The sequence below is a fragment of the Anastrepha obliqua genome, chromosome 2, assembly GCF_027943255.1.
Source record: "Anastrepha obliqua isolate idAnaObli1 chromosome 2, idAnaObli1_1.0, whole genome shotgun sequence".
Taxonomy (NCBI): domain Eukaryota; kingdom Metazoa; phylum Arthropoda; class Insecta; order Diptera; family Tephritidae; genus Anastrepha; species Anastrepha obliqua.
In genome coordinates, this window is record NC_072893.1 from 104,783,759 (window position 1) to 104,800,870 (window position 17,112).

General features: G+C 38.3%; 1 long non-coding RNA gene and 1 other non-coding gene across 2 annotated transcripts; one reads left to right on the top strand and one right to left on the bottom strand.

Moving 5' to 3' along the window:
- Positions 1-2,150: 2,150 nt before the first annotated feature.
- On the top strand, positions 2,151-2,257 carry LOC129239945 (U6 spliceosomal RNA). The gene has a single exon (XR_008581982.1). It is a non-coding gene; the product is annotated as a U6 spliceosomal RNA (small nuclear RNA).
- A 10,293-nt stretch (positions 2,258-12,550) lies between these two features.
- Positions 12,551-13,046, bottom strand: LOC129238551 (uncharacterized). Its single transcript, XR_008581796.1, has 2 exons — positions 12,863-13,046; positions 12,551-12,804 (listed from the first exon to the last, which is right to left on the bottom strand). It is a non-coding gene; the product is annotated as an uncharacterized LOC129238551 (long non-coding RNA).
- Positions 13,047-17,112: the final 4,066 nt, after the last annotated feature.

The window sequence follows — 17,112 nt, forward strand, 5'->3', positions numbered from 1 at the left end:
ACACTTTATTTTTCAGTATAGTCCATTTAAGCATTAATATACTTGTTCCAATGAGAACCTGGGAGGGTTGCAAAATACGCTTCCACAGCTGCTATGACCTCATTATATGATGAAAAACGGTTTTTATGGTTACATTTTTTTAGGTTTGGAAACAGTTGGAAGTCGCTAGGGGGCAAATCTGGTGAATTTTTTTCCTTCGCAAACTGGATGTTTTTTCATGAGTTTTTTCCTTCAGTTGGGTTAAAAGTTACAATAATATTCAGAATTTATTGTCTTACCAGTTTGCAATCCACAAACAAAATTCCTTTCGCATCCCAAAAAACTGATGATAACACCGTCTTGGCCGATTTCTGGACACGAACTTGTTTCGGAGCCGAAGAACCAGGCTCACACCGCTCTTTAGTCTCCTATTTTGATTTAGGATCATGAAGATAGACCTAAGTCTCATCCATAGTGATGAATCGATGCACAAAATCCACTATATTCTAGATGTCTAGGGCTTCTACTAAATCTCTTTCAATCACTTGACGATTTTCCTATACGATATCCGGTATTTTTTCTCTGATTTCTGGTGTTGTTGCTGTTCTTGGACCCCTTGACGGGGATTGTCTTCAAGGCATGTACGACCTTGGCTTGTACGACCACATTTAAATTCAGTAACCCATTTTTCTACTGTACTAATTAATGGCGAAAAGTCCTTATACACTTGCAACATTTGTTCATAAACTTTCGTTGCTTTTAAACCTTCAAAAAATAAAAATTCAATCACCGCACGATACTTTAATTTTTTCATTGTAGAAAATTCTGTGACTCGTCGATGCTTATCGTTCTTAAACAGAGAATGAATTGACAGATTGAAATGAAACTTCACATGCGTTCATATGAAGAGTGTACCAAGATGACAAAAAAAAAATAAAAATAAAAAATTAGGCTATTAGCAACGCCCTCTAATCGAACGGCAAAACTTATTGAACAACCTAGTAATTATAGTGCAGCGATTAAAGATCCAGCGGCTTCGTTGGCTGGGTCATGTCGTCCGAATAAATGCAAACGCTGCGGCCTTGCACGTATTAGATGCGGTCCCAACTGGTGGTAGCAGAAGAAGAGGAAGGCCTCCTTTGCGTTGGAGAGATCAGGTGGAAAGGACTTGGCGTCAATTGGTTTTTCGAGCTGGCGCCGCATATCACGACAAAAAAGGACTGGCGCGCTTTTTTAGACATTTTGTGACAAAAAGCGTGCGATCTCTTAAAAAAATAACACTGCCGCAATTACTACAACTCGAATTCACAGTGTCGGAACTGTTAAATGTTGAAAAAAAATACTGCCTCGATTTTCAAAATGGTTTCGATTTCAAATTTCGTATTTCCTAAGTTAAAAAAAAAAATCGGAGCACTACTTGCATATGGTTTACCTTTTGATAGAATCTTACCATTATCCGTTATCTTCATTGATTACATTAACTTAATATAACTTGACATTTTTGCTTACAAATCTTCCCTACGAATATTTTGGCAGTTTCTTCTTAGTTCACAAACCTTATGCAGAAAGATGTTGCGCTGAGTTGAGTTGAGGTGCTGGCCGAATACCCGTTCGCTTCGTTTGCTTTGCTTCGACAACTCTTAAAAAATAATACAATGCCTGATTTCCTTCTCGATTGCATCCGAGTACTTTGATATTAAGCTCACTTGTGTTCACGGTCACAATCGCATGATGGGAAACCGCTGGGCTGATGAGCTGGCTAGACAGGGGGTTTCACCGCGTTATGAAAGGATTGAGGTTCCCTTGAAAACCTGTGGTCTGCTTGTGAAAAGATAGTCTTCGAGTCAACTCAGCGAGCGCTGGGCTAGAGCGCAAACGTGGAAAGTCGCGAGATCCTTATGGCCACTGGTAGATCTGGAGCGCTCGAGGGGACTTCTAGGGCTAACAAAGCCGGAGCTCGTGAATTTTTTGGGCATTGTTCGTTAGATATACATGCGACGAGACTTGGGATTGTTTCAAGTCCTTCCTGCAGAAGCCGTCTGGAGAATGAGGTGTAATCATCTCAGCACTTTTACTCAATCCGCCCTGCTCTCGTCGGGCTAAGATTCAGAAATCTAGGCTTTCCATTTTTTTGGTACACCTGCGGATATAGGAGACTTAAATATTACACTGTTCTTGCTTCGGCAGAACATATGCTAAAATTGGAATGATACAGAGAAGATTAGCATGGCCCCTGCGCAAAGATGACACGCAAAATCGTGAAGCGTTCCACGTTTTTAACTGGAAACCATGTCTCTGTATTGAGCTTAGACTTTGAGAAAGTTTTTGACAGAATCGGGGTTTACCTTGTACTCAGAGAACTAAAGCTTTGGAAGATCGGCAATAAAATCTATAACTTTGTAAAGTCTTTTCTACAAAATCGTCAGTTCATTGTTAGAGTTAATAACCACAAGTCAAGTATCCACAATCTCTATAATGGAATACCACAAGGATTCCCACTCTCGGTTACCCTGTTCACAATTGCTTTTAACGAACTAAGCTCAGTAATTGCTCCTTTTAGTAACGTAGAGCATGTCATTTACGCCGACGATGTCCTTATCTTCTCCAAGATCATTGACTTGAGGCAGATTGAACTAATCTTCATCGAAATCCTAAAGAGCGTAAACAATTGGAGCCAAATCTCTGGTGCCAACATTGCTCTTAATGAGTGCTCCTCATTTTATATATGCAGGAAACATAGATGCTCCTTTCCTCCCCTTTCCCTACATAACATTCAAATTCCCCACTCTGACACCTTAAAGATATTAATATTTGATAAGAGACTTAGCTTTAAGCAACATTGTCAGTATGTAAGAACTAATATCTAGGCTAAATATAATTAAATTTCTCTCATCTAAACACTGTTTTGTTCACACCAATACCCTTATAAGCATAACCAAATCACTAATACTTTCAAAAATCGATTATGGTCTTTCAATATACGGTAATTGTGCTAAATCGCATATCAGACTCTTACATGCACCATACCATGCTGCCGCAAGAAGGAGTATACGTGCGTTCCCAACGTCACCAGTCAGAGCAGTTGTAATCGAAGTCGTGGTCCCGTTACTTTGCTCTCAGCGAATTTGACAACGAGTTACGTGATTTTAGCTCCAGTATGGCCAGATTACCATTTTCGTAACTTGATTTAGCATTTTTTTTGGGTTTTTAGTGTCGGAGTTTTAGTTCTTTCTTCATGACATTTTCCTAGCCTGTTCTAATTAAAAGTAATGTCTTTAATTTTGTAAAATATACATTTTTTAAAAATTAGCTAATAATTCACTCAGTTTTATTTAGCTTTACTGTTTTTAACATCTGGTCGCATTGTCCGCGATTGCAGTTGTTGTGTGTGTTCTTCTGCTTTCAGCAGTCAAATCTCTCTCTCGCTACTGCAGTGTTGCCTAGCTTTGGATATAAAAACGCACGAAAATGCCCATTTAAAGAAAATAAAACACCAAATTTTTAATGAATCACTTAAAGAACTTTGTATGCGTGACAAATTGTCTTTAAAATGTGCGTTTTTTTTAAATAAATGTGTAATGCTTATGTACAATTTAATTTATGAGTTTTTTTTGCTAAGCGAGACTCTTTTGTTAAGGGAAGGACTTATTTGCTATATTTGAGGTTATGTAACTAGATAAGGTACTCTTTTTGTAAAAATGTCAGTATGGTTTCTTGAGTATTTTCTGGTATTTTGTTGCTTATTTTTACAATGAATACAACTCTTAATGTCCTATGTCTCACTAAGGATTGATGACCGGAAGAAACGATTACACCTCTATGGTTTTAATTCGCATTCAGTAAATTCAAAGGCCTTTTAAAATGTGTAGAAAGGTTTTCAATCTTAAGCAGAGTTGAGGGAAGAAGATTTAATATTCTTGCCTAACCTTAAAAACATTTTTCTAATAGCGGTCGCCCCTCGGCAGGCAATGGCAAACCTCCGAGTGTATTTCTGCCATGAAAAAGCTCCTCATAAAAATATCTGCCGTTCGGAATCGGCTTGAAACTGTAGGTCCCTCCATTTGTGGAACAACATCAAGACGCACACCACAAATAGGAGGAGGAGCTCGGCCAAACACCTAACAGAAGTGTACGCGCCAATTATTTATTTTTTTTTATTTAACTAGTTTTCATTAGCACTAAAATCTTCTCAGAGTGGCCTTTTTTAACCTTCTTTTGTATAATAATAAATTTTTTTTTTAACTTAAAGTTTCGGTAGCTTTAAATTAAAAAAAAGAAGCAAACACAAAACTTTAAAATTTTCACATTTTCGGTATAAAAAAACACTAAATTTACTGCGAAGAGCAAATGGTTGGCAATACTGCACAACTTAGAAAAACGTGACGTCACGTAGTCTCTGATGGGCGCAATCTTCTTTCTATCATTCTTGGGTCTAGCTGATATCTCGTACAGGGCTGAGTACAATACTATGATGCTATTACCTAAGATTCTCCTTTGCCGGAATCAGCTGTTATTCACTCAAATTAACTCTGTTTTGCTCCATGCACGCACTAACTAGGAAGAAATCTACATTATCACTAGTACAGGTAATGGACATAATATCGACACCAACATTAGTAAAAACAGTGTGTAATCCACCTTTCATGATTCCTCGATCTTCATTCATTTCCGTTGTTCAGAATCACTATAAAAATAAAACCAGTTCTCACGAATACCAGCAAATATTTCGTGAAGCCTTACAACCATACAACGAGGGCTGGGAAATCATATACACCGATGGATCGAAATCTGATACCAGTACAACGTTTGCTGTCACAAACACACTTGGTGCCACCATTACCGTCGGTGCTCTGTCCACATACTGCTCAGTTTTTACAGCTGAAGTAGCTGCTCTGCATGAAGCAGTACTGTACTCCTCTCGTAAAGATGCCAAGCATATTATACTCGTATGCACAGACAGTAAGTCTTCAATAGACGCCTTTCTTAATTCATCAAACGAATGCCATCTCATAAACAAAATCCGCCAAAATCTACTTCACTATAGCTCCGTAAAAGTAATGTGGGTACCTGGACATACAGGCATTAGGGGTAATGAGATTGCGGATAAAAGAGCCAAAGAAGCTGCCACCGAACCTCTTCTTCTTTTCGATTACCTCACAAATGCAGATATTCGTAAACTCTTCAAAAAACAGCAGCACGTTAGATGGCAAACAGAGAACAGGAGTAAATACAAGCATTTCTATAAAAACTGCAACTCCGATAGTGCACGATCGACCATTCCTGTAAACCTGCCAATCAAAAATATAAAAAATTTTGTTAGGCTAAGAAATGGACACACGATTACCACACACGCGCATCTACTTAACGGCGATTCTGCACCACCATGTCCCTCTTGCGGCGACTGCAACCTCACAGTATCTCACCTGCTCGATGACTGCCCAGAGACACAACACATCAGGACAGCTCTATTTACTAACACTAAACCTTCTGATCATCTTAAATTTATTAATGCCACCAATGTTAACCCTTTCGCTACATCTTTTTATTGCGCCATCCAAAAAATCCAAATTTTTGTCTGAGTATTTATTTTAGGACCAATAACAATACAAATAATTTTTTTTTTTAATTTTTTTTTGTTAAGCGCTTTTTTTTAATGTTGCCATATGGCAACAAATGTTTTGTATGGTAAAGAAAAACAGTTTATTTTTGGTTTTTGCATAAAGGTTCGTACATTTATTAAATTTTGGTTTGACATCAAAATTTCAATTTATTTATAAATCAAGATTTCTAAACTAAAGTTCCAACAATAATAAAATATTTCAAATAAAAAATCCATTCAATACTATAAATATACACGTACATACATATTAAAAAGTGAACAAGGATATAAACTAAAAACATAAAATATTAGCATAAAAAGTATTATAGAAAACTATAGCTATAAAAATTACTTAAAATAATACAAAGGAAAGAAGTATCTTACCAAGAATTTAGTCGCTGCAGTGATAATCCTTAAAGCAATCGCTATCTCCGTTGGGTAGACACAAGTGAACCGAACACTTTGAACATTTGTGTCTGGAAAATCCTGAACATCCTTTTAATTTGCATCTGTTTTTTTTTTCTCAGTGTCTCCAACCAATGTTGATTTCCATCATATCGGACAGAAACTGATGGTGCTCTTTCATATCTCTTTCGAGAAGTTGATGGGCTGTCGATGTTTTCATTCAAAGAGACTTCTGGCCGTCCACGTTTGCGAGAAAATGCGTCCTTATTTGCTTGCGCTAGCAGACCATCAGCAATGTCGTTGCGGAACTCAAGCAGATCCATGTGTTTCTGCTTTTGGCCTTTATTATTACCCTGATGATCCTTTCTGTACTCCAGCCATGAGTTGCATATGGCCAGGTCAATAAAGTGGTCAAATATTTTAAGTGTACATTTTCTTGACCGTATCGATATTCTATACAATGAAAGAAGGAAGTCTAGGTATTTCCAAATACCTTTTTTCTGTAAGTACAGTATCAAATTAAGTGCAGAAAAATAGTTGTCAAAAAATAGCTTGAAGTTTTTGTTTTCGGGAATAGTTCTTGTGAGATAAACTACAATATCGGAGCAAAACCCTAGTTTTGGTCCAGAAATAACGGCATTTTTTCCTTGATATATTTCAAAGTCATACAAAATGCCATTTGAACTGCATAGACAAAATAATTTAATTCCCCATTTTATTGGCTTTTTAGGCATGTATTGTCTAAGGACAGTCTTTCCTTTGAAAGGTACCATCATTTCATCCACACAAAGATTCTCTTCTTTGGGGATAGTATACAACTTTTTAGTAAAGATTTTTATTAATGGACGAATTCTGAAAAGTTTGTCATTGCGGGGATCACTTGTTGTGAACTTCAAGTTGTTTCGCAAGGAATGAAATCTATTCTTTGTCATATTTTGACGAAATGCCGGAATATCTGTGGGCGCTGTTCAGTACATAGACAATCTGGGATAACCAATCGTCCCAATCATAACCTCCAAAGCAAGAAACTTAAAAAATTCTTCTTTCGTTAAGTTAAATGGTCGACCGTCTTTTAAAAGAGAGGCTTGGTTTGTCGCCTGCACTACTTCTTCAAAAAATTCTACAGTAAAATACTCCTAAAAGTACTGTACTGGAAGTTTTACAGCGTCACTTGAATAACACTCAGAAAACTCAGCTTGAGGAGGAGCCCACGAAGTCTTTTTCCATCGAAATTCATTAACTTGTTTTGGTTGATAGTTCGAAGTACCAGCTTCTGAGCTAGAGCCATTTTCATCCAAAACTAGTTGGTCATTACATTCCCCGTTGATATTTGTAATGCTTATATCATACGGACCTGGACGACTAAGCTCCTCCATCATAAAAGTTTCATTATTGTCAAATGCCTCAAATAAATCCTCTAATATTTCTTCCGATTCCGAATTCTCAAAGTCTGAGAGATCTGAGTCCTCGAAATTCTCCAAAATCTTTTCTATAACACTGTCGCTAATTTTTCTTGCCATATTTGAAAATAATATTCCGCAAACAACAACACGTCTCTCTGCTACCAGTTTCAATCGCAAATAGACTTCTTCTGCAATCTAATGCAAGTTAACACCTTACGAGAAATTTGTTGCCATATGGCAGCAAGCTTAGTTGTAAAAATTAGCACAGCTTTTAAAGCTGCGAGCGAAAAAATATTTATATGCCAAATGACAGATTGAACATTTTTCTATATACTTTATTCAAAAATTGTTGAAAACATTTGCCCAAAATGCCTCAAAAATCTAAAAATGCAAAATACAAATTTCAGAGTGAAGTGCTATATGCCAGAAGGCTTTCTTTAAAAATGTTGTATTACCGATATACATATAATGGGCGGTTATTATTTTTTTTATTTCTGTTTAACCATTAAACTTCAATTTTTGAAAATATGTAACAAAAAAGTTGATATTTTTTACAAGAGAGTGTTGACGGCCTTTTAAAGCTTACTGTTGCCATATGGCAACAATATCGCGAAAGGGTTAATATTCTATCGCAATTCGTATCTCTATGTAAAATAAGCATATAATCTAATATCCTCACATCAGCTATAAATATACACATTTATACATATTTCTGTACTAAATATTATCCCCTAAGTATGTTAAAAAAAAAAAATGTTTCTAGCCGACGGCCCTGGCAGCCAGTGCTTTAGATTTAAGTGTAGCAATTATTTATAATTGTTTCTCTTTAAATAAATAAATAAATAAATAAATAAAAATAAATATTACACACCTGGTTAATTTCATTAGCAGCTTGAAGTGGTTAACGCCATTAGCCACCGTTTGGTCGTAATTATATTATTATTAATTATTATCGTATCAATCTCATTTCGTTCTTTAATATTATCGACTACCCAATTTAACTTTGCGTCTCTAGATTCCTAGATATCTAGTCTCAGAGTATATCCTGACTTCAGGGATATTGTAAATGAAGTTAAGTTAAAATATTCCAGTATACTGAGCATTTCAAAAATAATTCCACAAATCACCCTTTAATAATACAGAGTGTTAAGTTAAACGAGCTTTAAGCATTCTCTGTTACAAAGAAATTGTGCAATGATTGTCTAGGGTAAAAGCTTTGCACAGGTTCGTATCGCAGGTAGTCGTGGTTCATAACCATCTTTGCTTTGATCGCTTTAAAAATATGCTCATACGCATTTATTTATGTACGAGTGTGTGTTAATACCTGTATCTTTTGACAGAGACGTCAGATCGCTTAATCACATATCGCGTTGGAAGCGTCAGTCCAAGCAGATTTTTACCATGGAACAAATTGTTGAAATTTACATTCAACAAAAGAAGTCAATTGTGAAAACTCAACGTGCGTATAAAAAATTAAATAATGTGAAAAGTGCGCCTTCTAAGAACACCATTAAACGTTTGTACGAAAGGTACGACCAAGACGTTTGGATGAGAATATTGCTTTTGTACGGGCCAGTGTTGAGAGGTCGCCAAGGACATCCCAAAATTGCCGTTCTCAGCAGTTGGGCATTGCTCGGACCACTTTACAACGAATTATCCGCATTGATTTGCATTTATTCCCGTATAAGATTCAATTGACGCAAAGATTGTTGCCTGCGGACAAGCCTCGTCGATTGGAATGGGCCCAAAAAACACATGGATCGAATATGGGCAACCCTGTATAAGCTTATAGGCGTCTAATCATGGGCCAGCTCAAAAGACTAAAAAAAGCTGCTTTCGTTTTTATTATTGCTTCTGGTTTTCATAATGCAAAATGCCTCACAAAAAAAATATTTTTTCTATGTTATAAAATATCAGAAACTCCTTTCAGTTTTTATTTTATGCTCAAAAACTAATTCAGTCATTTTATTGTGGTCTAAGCTTTAATTGCCGTAGCCGAATGGGTTGGTGTGCGACTACCATTCGGAATTCACAGAGACAACGTTGGTTCGAATTTCGGTGAAACACCAAAATTAAGACAAATATTTTTCTAATAGCGGTCGCCCCTCGGCAGGCAATGGCGAACCTCCGAGTGTATTTGTGCCATGAAAAGGCTACTCATAAAAATATCTGCCGTTCGGAGTCGGCTTGAAACTGTAGATCCCTCCATTTGTGGAACAACACAAATAGGGGGAGGAGGAGCTCGGCCAAACACTCAGAAAGGGTGTACGCGCCAATTACAGTCTGTGTCAGAAAAAAGGAACCGCGATTATTCATGAAGTATAAAAGATATACATATATTTAAAATTTTTTTACATGGAAGTATGTACAAAACTACGAGTCGCAATTACTCAATAAGCCGTGTAGTTTTCACCGTTGCCGAGTAAAGCCTTTCATCTTCTTCATGTTTCGAATCAGCTCTTCTGCGTAGCACGTCGACAAGCAGGACTAGATTTTGTGAACTTGACGCATGTGTTGCTTTAAATCATGGACTAGCCTTCCGGCAAGATGCGTTTTCATAGGGGGCTGGGCAGGCCAGTCCATAACTGTGACGCCATTTTCTTGTTTTGTTGTTTCTCAATGTGTTTTTTGGAGAGCAGTGGTTTTGATGATGTGGGACGGCACGATATGTTCGCCTCCTTCAGTCGACGTTCGATGGTGTTAATACTCACAACTATTCTCTTTTTATCAAGAACTAATCGTGCTTGGCGTAGTCACACAGAAGGGTCCCCCTAAAAAGTTGGATGATCATTAACTTCCTTTTGTCGTCACTCGCTTCAAGCCGCGCTCGGAAAAATCAACAACATTTTTGAACACCTTATACCGCTGATTCCACATCTCAACAAACTTTTTTAATTTTTTAATTACTTAAGATAATTTCGGCCCTTTCGAATGCGTGCATAAAAACACCACCTCAAAACGCTTCGCGTACTTCTCACTCATTTTTGTTTGGTTGCGTTTACGGGAGATTTTCGAGCGACACTAACCTGGGTTAGCACTGGCGTCGAAGCCGTTGAGTGGGATTATTATGAAAAAAGCAGAACGAAATATATCTTCAAGTTACAAGAAAAAAAACCGGTTATTTTCTTCTGACACAGTCTATATATATATATATATAATATATTATATACATATAAAGTATTCGGAAAAACAAATCTAGATTTAGTCATGTCTGCCCACCCGTCCGCCTGTCTGTGCGCACAATAACTCGGTAAAAGATTGAAATATTTTAATGAAATTAGGGTAAAATCGGTCAATAATCCCGCACACCTGCACAACGGCAGTTCTTTAAAAGAAAAAAAACTGGCATCTTATATATAAAAATGAATGTTTGTCTGTATGTCATCGACGTCGATGATGTGGTCTAATCGGTTGAGTATCATTCAATAATGTAAAATTATTCTCAATTTTGTCGATGGTTTGCCGAATAGTGCTTTCGGTAGTACGGTGGATGAACACTTTTCACAGAGCGCCGCTTTTCGTAACACAATTATAAGATTTGTAAACGTTGTTGGGACGTAAGTCTTTCCATGATGAAATGTCAATGAATTCTGAAAAAAATTATGAATTTATTGCGACAGTAGTCACGCGTTATCTGTAAAAAAAAAACCTATTGGGAAAAGCACCTCCATTCTGATGAACCCGTTATATGTTTTAGAAGTAGCTAATACTTGTCCTATTGACTAGCACTACTGCCGTTAAATGCATTACATCAGGTGCTATTTAACCTAGATGTTCGTTGCATCAGGCTGGGAATTGGTTGAGAGCCAAATTCGTTCAGTAAATTTTTCGTCTTGCGTACAAATTTTAAAATTTCTGCAACAGGTGCATTATTGATTTCTTTCAGATACATTTGATCTCGATGAAATATGTGCAGTCTTGTCTTTGCCAAGACAATCAGTTGCACAAGATATGGTCTGAGGTTTCATCATCCTCCCGACAGAGCCGACACTCTGCCTCGGTGTCAAAGTGAAGATGAGAGATTGAGAGATAGTAATTTAAGTACATATTTCCTGTATATTGTGCGATTCCATTCTGTAGGTAAAATATCTTATAAGGCTTTTTGGTTTGATGATGTTCTTGTGTGACTTCCCAATGGGCAATGCTTTGAGCACCCGCCCAACTACAGGGTGGGCCATATAGCGTTTGCTTTTTGAACGACCTATTTTTTTGAGAATGGTAACACAAATGAGGTGTCAAATGTGTTCATAATTTACTTAAATGTTTGACATTTACGAAATGGGACGCTATACGCTTGAACAAAATTGGGAAATATTGAAAACCTATTTCCAAAGTGGTGAGTATTCTTCTTCTTTTCTGATTTTCACATCGGTGGCTACGACAATGAGCCCAATTGTCGGATTTGGGGCTCAGAAAATTCACACGTTACTGTAGAGAAGTAAATGCATCCACAACGAGTCACTGCCTGGTGCGGTTTTTGATTTGGCGGCATCATCGGGCCATTGTTTTTCGAAAATGAGCGAGGAGCCGCGGTTACAGTAAATGGCGAGCGTTACCGTGACATGCTCAACGAGTTGTTTCCAAAAATTGAAGAGGATGACATGAACGACATTTGGTTTCAACAGGGCGGTGCAACTTGTCACACTGCCAAAGTTACACTCGAACTTTTGGCTACCGTTTTTGAAAACCGAATAATCAGCCGAAATTCCGATATCAATTGGCCGCCTCGGAGCTGTAATTTAAGCCCGTTGGACTATTTTTTGTGGGGAGCCGTTAAGGACAAATGCTATGCGAATCATCCAGAGACGATTGATGCTTTAAAACACGAAATCGAAGTTGCCATTCATGAAATTGGAGCCCAAACAATCGAAAATTTGCTTAAAAATTGGGTTGATCGAATGGCCTACTGTCAGTCGCCAGTCGTGGCAGTCATTTAGACGATATTATTTTTCATACATAAATGACAATTTTCAATCTTCAAAATAAAAAAAAAAGTTTGAAAAAATATTGATTCGCTTTTTTTATAGCCGATTCAAAAAGCAAATTTTACATGGCCCACCCTGTATTTACCCTGCATTCAGCTTCTACCCAGTTGATACCACAGTATGTACCGTGAAAATCTGCTGCCGATCCCGCCCTAGTGAGTTTATCAGCAATTCAACTATTATAGATTTTATTCCCGAGTAACCCGGCATCCAGTAAGGCACAAGTTTATTTCTTGTACTAAATTTATTAAGGTACCATTTTCATAACAGATTCCTCTTAACTTATATACGTGTGTTTGCTTTTTAATTTAAAATATAAGCCTCTATATTTAAGATCTTCGACTTCCGGGATTGCCTGGATTGCCGGGAGCGCCTGGCGGAGCACCAGGGGCACCTGGATTGCCGCCACCCTGTTGTTGAGCCAACGCAACGCCTACAAAAATAAGAATATTGAATATTCGCTCAAGATTTCGCTAAAACAAAATGCTTACCACTTAACAAAGCCATTGCTGCCAATAAAAGCATTACAAAGTGGAATATCGATTGCATTTTGATTTCTCAGCACGAACTTATGCGTTCAGGTAGTCGAGTGAATATTAAAATATTGAATGCCGATTGGCGCCTGTTTCTCTGCCTTTTATAGTTTGCCGTTTTATCACTTCAGCGCTGCATTACCGCACCTCCAGTATTATCTCTTATTACATACATATATACATTCGTAAGCACTTCTACTTATGCATAAAGAGTACAGTCATGGGGAATGCTGATTTGCATCTACATATAAATATTTATATGCATGTAGGCCTCATTACTTGATTATCTTCGCTTTAGTATGCAAGTAGAATGAATAGTTAAATATCTGTATGTACGAGTATATACATTAGGCCGGGTCGATTTGAGGGGAGGCAAAAAAATCGCCCATTGCTCTGTGAAAATCATATTCTAGGGATCAAAATAAGAAACTTTGCCGAAGGAACCATACCTCTAAAACGAATTCTGATGTCCCCCAATTTGGGTCGAACTTTTTAGTTTCTTTTCTCATGTAAAGGCCAAAAATGGTGATATTTTGAAATAATTGTATGGGGAACCCCCCAGGGGAGTTCCAGGGGGTGTGCCACTGGCATGGGTGTATCGGCCGTCCAAAGTTAGTGGGGGTCGGTCATACATTTGGACTCGATTGGAGCACTCTAAATGGGTCAAAGTGGGATTTTTCGTTCGACCCGAATTGGGGGACATCAGAGTTCGTTTTAGAGGTATGATTCCTTCGACAAAGTTTCTTATTTTTTAATCGACCCGCCCTAATATACATACATATAATAATACCACCTTGATCAAAAAATTCCCGGAATAACCGCCTGCTGCAGCTTAGTGGAAGCAGGAGGGGTACATGAATGCTTTCATTAATAAAGCTCATGAGAGCCGTTGGTGCAGTATTGACACCATTAAAAAAACCAAGTGTTTCCACTTCCAAAATTTGCTGTTTGCGAAGAAGTGAGCTACGAGCCTTGATAGAATTAATAATGACACAATATTCACTGTGTACATCTTTTTGGAGCGATAGTCAAGAGCATTTTCTCTGGTGACGGTTCTATTTTCTGTGAGATTGCCACATTTGTGACTATCATTCCTGCCAAAATTTCATCGCCAAAACAGCCGTTTACAAGTGACATGAACTCTTCAAAAGAGACCGTGAGTCCATCAAGGAAGGCGATCACAGTGGCACGCCGTGGGCATAGAAAACTTATGAAAACATCAATAAAGTGAAAGAAAAGTTGATCAACAACTGCAAACTAACCATCAGAGAGTTGGCAGAAGACTTGAACTTTGCTTGTGGACCCATTCAGGTCATTGTCGTTAATGACTTTGGGCTTGCACCGTTTTGCTGCAAAGTTGAACGTTGCTCGGAAAGGACCTGAATTTCAAGCAAGAAAAGGGACCGCGGACATTAACAATGACATGATTTCCAAGGTTGAATCCGATCCAACATTCATGAAACGGATCATTACTGAAGATGATACGTGGGTTTATGAGTACGACACGTAATCCAGACATCAGGCGAATGGGTGGAGAGCTCCGAATAAAAAATAATTAAAAATAAATGTGATACTCATGGTTTTTATTGACAGTATTGTACACCAAAAATTTTTGCCAGAAGGTTGGACAGTGAATAAGGACTATTATTTGGGCGTTATGAGATGTGAAGCAGTTTACCTAAAGCAATTCGCAATTCGCCAAATGGAAAATAAAGGTTGGCAAAAAAATCTTGCGGTATTTTTATTGAATTTTCAATTGTTCATAAAATTGGTTATAATAATGCGATTTAAGTCAAATATGCGCCGTTTTGTTCGATGACGAGTTCCCAACGAGATGCCAACTTCATAATGCCCCTCTCATAGAAGCTCGCTTCCCTATTGTCAAAAAACTCGGAGAGCCAATTTTCACAGGACTCTCTTGTGGACAACTTCCGACTACCAAGCTCGTTCGCCATGGACAGAAATAGGTGGTAATCACTTGGTGCGAGATCCGGACTATACGGTGGATGCAAAAGAATCTCCCATCCGAGCTCCCGGAGCTTCTGGCGCGTCACCAAAGATGTGTGTGGTCTGGCGTTGTCCTGATGGAAGACGATTCGGCCTCTGTTGATCAAAGATGGCCTCTTCTGCATGAGTGCTGCATTCAAGCGGTCCAGTTGTTGGCAGTACAGGTCCGAATTGAGCGTTTGGCCATAGGAGAGCAGTTCATAGTGGATAATTCCCTGCCAAGCCCACCAAACACACAGAAGAACCTTCCTGGCCGTCAATCCAGGCTTGGCCACCGTCTGGGCAGCTTCACCGCTGGTCGCTTTTCGACCACGACCGTTTGCGCATCACGTTCTCGTAAGTGACCCACTTTTCAGCGCAAGTCAGCATCCGCTTCAAAAACGGGTCGATTTTGTTGCGATTCAGAAGCGATTCGCATGCATCCATACGGGCAAAAATGTTTTTTTGCGTCAAGTTGTGTGGCACCCATACATCGAGCTTCTCTTTGAATCCAAGCTTCTTCAAATGGTTTATAACGGTTTGATGACTCATGCCCAGCTCTTGGCCGAAGCTACGGCTGCTACTATACCGGTCTCTTTCGATCAATTCGGCGATTTTATTGGAATTTTCGACGACAGGCCTTCCGGACCGTGGCGCATCTTCGATCACCTCTGCACCAGAACGAAAACGGTAAAACCATCGTTGTGCGGTGGAAATGGAAACTGTATCAGGTCCATAAACTGCACAAATTTTATTGGCAGCATGAGATGCATTTTTGCCTTTATCGTAGTAGTACTGTAAAATTTGCCGTATTTTCTCTTTATTTTGCTCCATGTTTGCGACGCTATAACTCACGAACGACTAAAAGCAAACAACAATTAATCAAACACGTGTTAGCACATGAAAAGAGCTTTCCAAAAAGCTCTAGCGTGAACCGATGCGACGAATACAACTAGAACTACGCGCTTGCAAAGACAAGCTTGCGGAAATACCGCAAGACTTTTTTGCCAACCTATATTTATGGGAAAACAACTCGTGGATTTTGCACCATGACGACGCACCGTTGCACAGCGCCATCATTTTGCGTTAATTTATGACTAAGAACGAAACGAATACCATTCAACAGCCATCGAATTCAACTGATATGACTCCCTGCGATTTTTTTTGCTTGATCGAGTCAAAAAACCACTACCGGGCAGGAGTCGCGTTTTAACATGCGTAAGAAAGTAAGGGAAAAATCGAAGACGGCTCTGATGACTATACCGAAAAAAGAGTTCCAGCAATGTTTCGAGAGCTGGATCAAACGCTGGCATAAGTGCGTTGCACATTAAATGGTTCGAAAGTTTTCAGAGAAAATAAAAAAAACTTCGAATTATTAAGCGTTTTTATTTAACTGCTATTGTTTTACATATTCATAATGTGAATTAATTAATATTTGGAAATGATTCATTTATACGGGATTGCTTTGAAGCACATTGCTGCTGCTCAGACTTTTCAATAATTTTTTAAGGAGAAAAAGTGCTTGATATGCTGTTCCATTAGTTTCGTTTTGTAGACAAAAGCTTTGTAAGTTATCGAATGAGGCTCTTGCTACCTTAACTGACACCTCTGCCAAAGGTTCTGATGTATCGGCTTCATTTTCATCGTTGCTCTTTTCACTCGTATCTGGCGCAGATAAAATTTCGCCATCGGTTAGTGATCCTGAGACAGCAACATCTTCATCCACTTGAACATAGTCAGAGAAACTCACACATTTATTTGCAACATCGCTTTTCTTCTCACCTCCTTCTACTTTTTCAATTAATTTCTTCTTTTCACCTCAAAAAGTTTCAACTTCCGTACAAACACCATTGCAGAAGCTGTGAAGATCCGGCAGAGATACTGTAGGACACTTTCTTTGCAAATGTGCGGGACTGGCGGCTAGGCGCTTGAGGTTCCTTAGCGTGCCTTTCGGGGATAACTTGATAACCTCCACTACATCAACAGCACTGGATAGCTAGTAGATGGTATTTCTTCCTTTAAGTTTTTGAAATTTTTCTGTAACAAAAGGGCATTCTAATGATACTTCTAGTGTACCTGTGATACTCTTGCCATCTAAGTTACCTACCTACCTACTCAGAATTCGATAGTTTGTTCTGATACCAGAAACAATAACAATTGATCATAATTGGTTAAATTTTTGAAGCTAAACAAAATATCATTTTTTTTTTTTTTTTATTATT